Source organism: Mustela nivalis (assembly GCF_964662115.1).
Source record: "Mustela nivalis genome assembly, chromosome: 18".
Classification (NCBI taxonomy): Eukaryota; Metazoa; Chordata; class Mammalia; order Carnivora; family Mustelidae; genus Mustela; species Mustela nivalis.
The window spans coordinates 40,341,306-40,349,854 of record NC_139037.1 but is presented as its reverse complement, the minus strand read 5'-3'; the positions used below and the strand labels follow the sequence as shown (position 1 = coordinate 40,349,854).

At 58.6% G+C, this 8,549-nt stretch overlaps 1 long non-coding RNA gene across 1 annotated transcript; it reads right to left on the bottom strand.

Moving 5' to 3' along the window:
* Window positions 1–766: 766 nt before the first annotated feature.
* Window positions 767–2,819, bottom strand: LOC309853196. Its single transcript, XR_014305562.1, has 3 exons — window positions 2,511–2,819; window positions 2,360–2,426; window positions 767–1,787 (listed from the first exon to the last, which is right to left on the bottom strand). It is a non-coding gene; the product is annotated as an uncharacterized lncRNA (long non-coding RNA).
* Window positions 2,820–8,549: the final 5,730 nt, after the last annotated feature.

The following is an 8,549-nucleotide window of genomic DNA, read 5'->3' as shown; positions in this document are numbered from 1 at the left end:
ACACCCTGGGCCCTGTGCAAGGCTGGGCCCCACACCCACCTGAGGCACCCCTAAGGAGTCAGCAGGGTCAGGGTAGCCCCCTCCCTTGAGGGCGGGCTCAGGGGCTCTTGAGACACAGCTTACCTTCATTTAAGGGGCAAACTCCGCGCAGGGTGCTGGTTAAGAGGAGAGAGGCACTCTAGACACACAGGAAAGCACGCTCACCCAGGGAGACCTGCACACTTACACACACATGCACGTTCCACAGGATCCCACACGCTCACTGGGGCACGCACGCACCCAGGCACTCCCTGGGCCAGGCCGGCCCTGCAGCTCTGCTCCCCGTGGGGCCATGCTGCGTCCACACCCGGGCCAATGCCTTGCAGCCCACAAGCAACTCTGTCAAGTTCTAGTACGCCTGAGAGGAAGCAGGAAGACAGGGAGAGCGAGAGATCCTCCTGGCCCTCCGTCTGAGGCAGGAAGGGGACACGGGGGCTGCTCAAGTTCAGTCCAGCAGGACCCATCCCACCTTGGCCCTGAGAGCACTCACGCCGGAAGCTGCATCCAACGAACCAGCAGAGTTTATTCAGGGACACCTAGTGGGAGGGGTCAGCTCACACCTCCGTGGGCCCACCACATCCGGGGATACAGAGCCCCTCTCTCCCTCCCTCTCCAGCTGGCTGTTGGGCTGGGGTGACCAGCCCCCCCATTGGGCCTCCAACTGAGACCAGCAAGCCATTTTGAACCATGATGAGAAGAGGAAGTTCCTGTGGCCCCAAAACAGAAACAGGAAGCTGGGAGGGGGTATATGGATAGGGAACGGGAAGGGGGACACGAGCACCCAGCAGATGTACCCAGAACACCCTAGCCTGCCTGGGCCCGACCTGCCCAGCCGTGTCTGGGCATCCCTGCCTGACCCCCACACGGTCATCCTCGTCCATGCGTAGTTTCATCCCCCTGAAGGGCAGACTCATGTAGGCTTTCTCAGATGCTGGCTAATTGTCCACCGCCCTGTGTTCGACTGTCCACGCGCATCTGGTTCTGCTGAGGGGGCTCCGTGCCACCGCTGGAAACTTCCCGAACACCCACGCGTGTGTCTCTGGCCCCACACCTCTCCCTGGCCCCTGAGTGTTGCCTGGAGGACTCCCTCCCTGCAGAGCCGGCCCGACTTTCCTCCACCCACCACGTCCGTGTGATCACCGGACCACTCCCCTGACTGAGCACGCGACTGTCTGTCTCCCTGGCCGTGAGTCGGGTGACTCCGAGCCCCGGCTCTGTTTTCCCAGCGGCTCCGTCCCCAGTTCCACCCTTGCTAGGTAACTGCACACAGGACTGTCCCAGCGCCCTCAGCAGAGGAAGGAAGCTGGGGCTCTGTCCCCTTGCCTCACCCTGCCCCCTGGAGCGGGAATGCCCCCGCTCTGCTATGTGGGGTGGGAAACGGAGGGTCTGAGGAACACGCAGGCCCCCCGCCCACCAAACCCCTGACCAGAGAGATGGCGGGTGAGGATCTCACCAGCCGGGCCAGAGCGGGTGGGGGTATGGAAGGCAAGAAAGCGGGGCTCACCCCGGGAGGACATAGCATGCTGTTCCTCCCAGGTCTGGAGGCTCCTGCAGGATGACTCTGGGGTGAGTGGGCGGGGGCCGGAGCCAAGGGGCCAAAGAGACAGATGTCACCAATTTCAGTTCTGCCCCAGCTGGCCTGAGGGTGCTTGGGACTTCCCAGGGTGGAAGGACAAGCTGGGGGGCCAGGCCACGCGGAGGCAGGGCTGGGCTTGGAGGACCCCTTCCCCAGCCCAGCTGGGTGTTATCTGCGGGAGAGGCATCGGAAGTTCTAGGGATCCGTGGTGGGCGGGTGTGTCCCCCTTGGGTCCCTCCTCTCTCCCTGAACCCCCACAGTAAGTCCCTCTAGGTACCACTGCTAGGCCGTTCCAGCCCAAGAGTATGGCAGTAGAAGTAGTTTTGGGCCTTTTTGTCCCCACAAAGGAAAGCTTTAAGGGGACAGCTGCCCCAGGGGCATCTGAGAAACATTTCCAGAACGGGAGTGAGAGGGGCCAAGTGGACACCTCATTGGATGCCACAGCCTGAGGCAGAAACCCCAAGAACCCCCCCGCAAAGTCTCATCTTCGAGCTCCTTGAGTTCATCCCCCAGAGAAGGAAAGCGAGGAGCAGGTGGGGTGGGCGGGTGAAGGCCCTCACCTCTGCCTCAGCCCTCCCCTCTGGACCCGGCAAAGGCGGGCGGTCAGCACTGGAGCCAGCGGGGAACCGGGCCCCCGGGCGGGGAGCGCATCTGACTGGACCATGTTCTTGGGAGATCAGTTGTGAAACTTGCTTCAAACCCCCAAACCACAAAAACGGCCGATTTTCCCAGCCCTGTTCTCACGTTTCTCAGATCAGCCGAGGAGTCTTCAGCGTCTCCATCCAAGAGACGCCCGGCCAGCCGCTAGTCCCTGTGGGGGGTAAGAAAATGGTGTGAGGAGACGTGAGCCCCGTGGAAACCCCTCCCGCGTTCACGGGAAGCCCACGGTGCTCACCAATGTGTCTGGAAACGTGGGGTCCGGGAAAAGGGTGAGGCCTGGGCCTAATCATGAAAGCTGGAACTCAAGACTGAGGGACCCTAGAAGACACTAGGACTGTCTTGGAAGGAATATTTGAGAGCACCTTCTGCGGTGGAAGACGGTACAGGGCTGGTGGACGGTCAGAAGCCAGGGAACTGGGCAGATGCTCTTCCGTTTCCAGAAGGGTCACAGAGCCGTCCCCCGTGCCTGGTGGACAGTGGGCACACTGGGGCCCAGCGGGCACACTAGGCCCCAGTTCTCTTTGTTCAGGGGCCGGTGAGAGCAGATAAGCAACCTCTCACCAAGCAAGCATGAATCCAGGGGACCCCCAGAGATGAACAGAAACGCGAGGAGGGACTCACCACTTTTCTCAGCTGGGGGGTAATGACAGTAAAAACCATCTTAGAAAATGAAAAGCTGTTGGTAGGTGCTGGGGATGAAAAGCTGTCTTGAAGCTTCCGAGCCCCATTCCCGCTGCCAGAAGTGCAGGCCACCTCGTCTGGCTTTTCTGACCCGACCAGCTGGAGCCAGGGGAGGCCCCTCCACGTTCCACCTGGGGGCCCTGCCCCACCGCCCTCCTGCCTCCTGTCCTCACCAGCCACTCTGCCTGAGGGCCTGTCCTCTCCCAGGCCCGGCTCTTCACCCTCGTCGGCTGCCTGTGTCCAGCTGGAACCTCGTGGGGCTGGGACAGAAACCCTGACTCACGTTCATGTCAGCGCTGAGGCTGCTGGGAAAACGGCCAGCGTCGGCACCGTGTGCGCTTGCCTGAACCTTCCCCGAGCTGTTGTGTTTCTTTCAGATGCTATCCAAGAGATGCTTGATGCCGCTGCACGTGGCGGACCTGGGACCTGGGACTAGTTCTCCGAGGCCAAGGCCACGGCAGCCGAATCCAGGAGGCCGGCACTGACAGAGATCCTACCTGAGGGGCAGGGCTGGGGGCCCACCAGCTGGTGAGGTGTGTGGAGCACCTGGAAGACAGTATGCGTGCGTGCGTGCATGTGTGTGTGTGTATGTACGTGTGTGTGTGTCCTCCTGTCTGTGCGTCCACCTGAGCGTCTATGTGGGAGTTTCTGAGCATGGTCTGCGGATGGCTTTGTGTGTCTCCGTGTACACACCTGCCGTCCATATCTCTGGGTGTGTTTGTACGTCTGTCCACACCCCTGTCCAGCGTGGCCAGGTCCAGCCCAGATACTGGACAGGCGGGGGAGGCCGTGATCTCGGCCTCATTATCCATGGTCTGGAGGGAGATGGCCAGTAAGGAGTCCCTCCCAGAAAAGGGTAGTCTCTGCGGGGACAGGAAACCCCGTGCTGTGAGGGCAGAGTGTGAGGGGCCAGGGCCCGGAGACAAGGGACCTGATGGAGACTCTTTTTTTTTAAGATTTTTATTTATTTATTTAACAGACAGAGATCACAAATGGGCAGAGAGGCAGGCAGAGAGAGCGGAGGAGGCAGGCTCCCTGCTGAGCAGAGAGTCCAATGTGGGGCTCGATCCCAGTACCCTGGGACCATGACCCAGGCCGAAAGCAGAGGCTTTAACCCACTGAGCCACCCAGGCACCCCTGCTGGGGACTCCTGATGCTCTGAGGGGGTGACATGAAAGCTGGATGAGCAGAGGTGTGTGCGTGTCAGCCAGGTGGGAGGCAGAAGAAAGTTTTCCAGGCAGAGGGAAGAGCATGTGTTGAAGCTGGAGCACTAAGGGGTAGTAAGGAGACCTCGGCTGTGGGACCATGACAGTTGAGGGGCAGAAGGGCGGTGGCAGGGGTGGGACAGAGTGGGAGCCGGAACTAGACACGCAGGCCTGGACGCTGCAGCGACAACGGTGAGGGATAAGGAAAGTAGCCAGTCCCGTGGCTGTTTGACGGGGCCCCTCGGTCTGCTCAGAGAGCAGGGCCGCAGGGTGCCCGGGACGAGGCCTGAGCGGAGCAGCCACCCAGGGAGGAGTGACAGCAGCCAGGGCCCAGGGATGGGCTTGCAAAGGCAAGACAAAAATGAGGTGTGAGGCTCGATGATGGGTGAGATATGGGAGCATCCCAGAGGCTCCCCTGTGTGTGCACACCTGTAAGCGTATGTGCACAAGGGTGAGTGTGCACACACCTGCAGAGGGCTGAGGGCCAGGCCCTCTCCAGCCTCATGCCCGTGTCCCCACAGCCTTGCAGCGGACATGACAGTGACGGTAAGAAGGGCCCGGTGTTGCAACTGCACTTCCTCTCGAACCCAGGGCCGCCCGAGATTAGCTGAGAGCCCCGTGTGCACCGGGCGATAACACCCCCACTCCCCCGTTTCCTAATCTCTGATTCATTTCCAACTGATAACAGGATGAGGGCCCGTGGGCAGCTAAGAAATGCCCCAGCGGGGTCCCACCAAGCATGGAGCCAAGCGTGGAGCCCAGCTGCCCGGGGGGTCCCGGGGGGGCTCTGGACAACAGAGACAGGAAGATCAGGGACAGGGTGAGCATGGGGGGGAGACAAGGCAGGGGGACAGGGAGACAGACACAGACACAGAAGAGCCGGGGTCAGGGTAGGGTGATGAGGAAGAGAGATAAGGAGGGAGAGAAACACGGACAGCAACAGCCAGCCAGACAGATGTATAAATATAGACAGAAAGGAGATGGGGGTCCCAGGGTTGGAGGAACTTAGTGAAGAGAAAGAAAAACAGAGAGACAGAGAAAGAGAGAAGAGGTGACCCAAGGTCAAGAGAGATGAGAAGAGTTAAAGGAGGGGCAGAGATAGAACGTGGGGGTGGGGGTGTGGGGAGCCCGGCTGAGCTGGCCCTCCCTGAGCACAGCCCAGATCTGAGCATAGCGGGGAGGGCAGGGTGCTGGTCCTGCTGACTTGACCCTGCCAGGCACAAGCCCCCAGTGGGACCTGGGAGGCAGGAGCAGCAGCTCCATCCCCTACACCCCACCCCACACCCACCCTCACCTTCCAGGGAGCCCGGTCCCCTGAGACCCTCAGGAAGAGAAGAGAAGCATCCTGGGGACTTGATAGAGCCAGGCTCCCACACACAGGGTTCAACCACCTGTGTAGGTGTAGGAAGCTACAGGGTAGCTTCCACACCTGGGGTTTCTTTGTATCCCGATGGGGTCTGGTGGGGCCAGGGTGAGTCTGCAAAGTCAAGGTGGAGTGGACCAAACTCAACCCAGAGGAACACAGCAGGGACTAGCAAGTAGGGGGCCAGCAGCCCTCCTGATTGAGCCTGGCGGGAAGCCAGTGGCCCCTCTGTTACCCTCCTGGACCAGGCACTCCTTTGGGCTCAGCACCTGGGCTCATGCTCTGCGGTGCTCAGAGGAAGGAAGGTGAGCAGCGGGCACTGTGGCGTCCCGGCCACCTCCCTCGCAGCTCAGGCTCTGCTCTAGTCCTCTCCCTAACAGGGGACTGAAGGGACTGAAGGTACTTGTGCCCCGCTCGCAGGGGCGCAAGGAGCACAGAGCAGGCTACGGGGCTCAGGCCTTCCTTCTGGGAAGGATGAGGTAACCCCAGAGCAGCCAGATCAGGGGCAGAAGCCTCCCCAGAGCAGAAGGGGCCATGGGCCTCCCCTTGGCGTCTAGGGGCAGGCAGAAAGAGGTGTGTGAACAGGACAGACAGCGTCTAGAGATCATGAGAGGCAGGGAGCAAATTACTAAGTTCTGGTGGGCAGAAAGGAGCTCCCCAACAGGGACACCCGTGGTCCCATGGGGTTTCAGGGAGTCCCTCAATCCCCAGGAGCCCCAGCCCAGGCTGGTGAAGGACAGCAGGAGAAGTGCCCCGCCCGGGTCCTCCTGGCCTGCGGACCAGGGAGGGCTCGCCTCGCCTCCTCCCTGGGGTAAGCCAGCCACCCCTCTGATTTGCCGTGCCCGCCCTGATGCCCTGACTGCCAGCGACCACAGGAAGTGCTGCCCCAGCGCAGCACTTCCCTTTTCTGAAATCTGTCCCCAGCAGCCTGGTGGCCAGGGAAGGCAGACTTCCCGCTGCCCCCACCCCTGGGCTCTTCCCACCAGTCACAAGTGGTTTGTTCCTGAGTTTCCCTGGGCAGAGGTGACCTTCTTGCCTCAACCACAGATCAGTTATTTATCAGAACAGGAAAGATGGCACCAGAGATATATCGTCCCCCAACCCAGGAGGGCCCGGCCTGCTCCAACGACCGCATGCCTGCTCCCCACATCACACGGGGCCTGCTCCCCACATCACACGAGGAAGTGTGCCCAGCGCGTGCAGGCCGCCCCGGGGAGGGAGCCGAGCAGGAGGGCTCCTGGGCAGGTGGGGCAGAGTGTGTGACTGACCCTAGCCCCAGGCCCAAGGAGGCTCTGAGTGTGAGCTGGGAGCAGTGTGGGCCTGTGGTGTCCTTCCAGGTCCCATAAAACTCACCCCTCCACAGACATGCTCTTGGCCCATGGCAAGTTCTAGGGCTCCTCTGTCCTCCCCCAGCGGGGAACACCTTGGGTCCCGGGTGTCAGGCTGCTCTTCTGCCCATAGCAAACATAAGGCCCATCCCCTGAGGATGCAGGACCCACTTGTGAGAAAGGGCAGAAGAAGGTTTCGAGTTTCAGTAGCAGTCCTACTCTCTGGTTCTAGGCTGGGTCATGCTTCGGTATGGTTAGGGCTGTTCTCAGCTTTAGAGAATCTTAAGCAGTGACCGTGGGCTCTGTTCACGAAGTGGCAGGAACGTTCCCCTTCCGCCACCACCATCACCAGTTACAGTGACCAAAACTGTCTTCAGACATTGCCAAATATTCCCTGGGAAGACAACATTGTCCCACATCAAGAGCCACTGATCTAGGTACAACGGAAGGCCCCGGCTGCCCAGGCTAGAAAGTATCAGGGCCTCTTAGAGTTTTGTGCTCGAAGGTCATGGTCTGAAGGGATGGTAACTGGTCAGAGTCTGGGGATCTTGGAAGCAGGAGGGTGTGTCTGAGGAATCTGTGTTTCGGGGACTCCCTCTGGGGTTCTGGCCATAACTGCATCACAGAAAAGGGGGCCGGAGAGGGGAGCCCCTGGGACTGGAAGGGAGATGGTGAAGCTGAGAGGTTTCCTTGAAGGGGAGGGAAGATGTGCTCCCGGAGGGTACGAACTGAGTCGCCTTAGCCCCGTGGAGGCCATCATTTTTTATATAGGACAGAAAGAGTGGGAAAGACTTTAGAATCAGGGTAGGTGTCCTGGATTCCCCAAGGTGGCGAGCTGGAGCGGTCCCCCTTCCAGAAATCCCGGGGCTGAAAAGACTGTCCCATGCAAAGAGGACTTGCAAAGCTGACCCAAGAAAGTGCAATGAAGCCTTCCATCTGAAAAAGTCATCACCTTTGAGAAATCAAAACCCTAGCCAGAACCATGAAGAAATGTGGGATTCAAATGATGCAATCCAAGTCTTCTAGAACCCCAAATCTAGAAAATAACATAAAAATAGATATAAGACCATGAAAGAAACTTACTTCCACCGACTTTGAATGGGTACTTACACAGCCCAGGACAATGACCATGAGGGGGAAGGGAGAATCCTGGTAAAGATGAGCTCACAATAAAAAGAAATCATGAGGGACACCTGGGTGGTTCAGTTGGTTAAGCCACTGCCTTCGGCTCAGATCATGATCCCAGTGTCCTGGGATCAAGTCCCACATCGGGCTCCTTGCTCAGTGGGGAGCCTGCTTCTCCCTCTGCCTCTGCCTGCCGCTCTGCCTCTCTCTCTCTCTCTCTCTCTCTCTCTCTCTGACAAATAAATAAATAAATAAAATCTTTAAAAAAAAAAAAAAAGAAGTCATGAATGACCCCAAAAAGCAAATCACTATGTCAGCAGGAGATCTTAGATCTAAAGATATTAGTGCAATTTGAAAAAGACGACATAATACATAAATTTTAAATTATCCAGGAGATAGAAGAGGGAGTAGGAAACATAATGAAAATATTATTTAAAAATAAAAGACAGATTACTAAGGAAATGAAATAGTCATGAAAGCGTAAAGTAAAACTTCAGGGGACAAATTCATCACAGACTAATGGTGGGCAAAGGGGACTAGAAAACTGGACAACACGTTTGAGGAAATGTTGT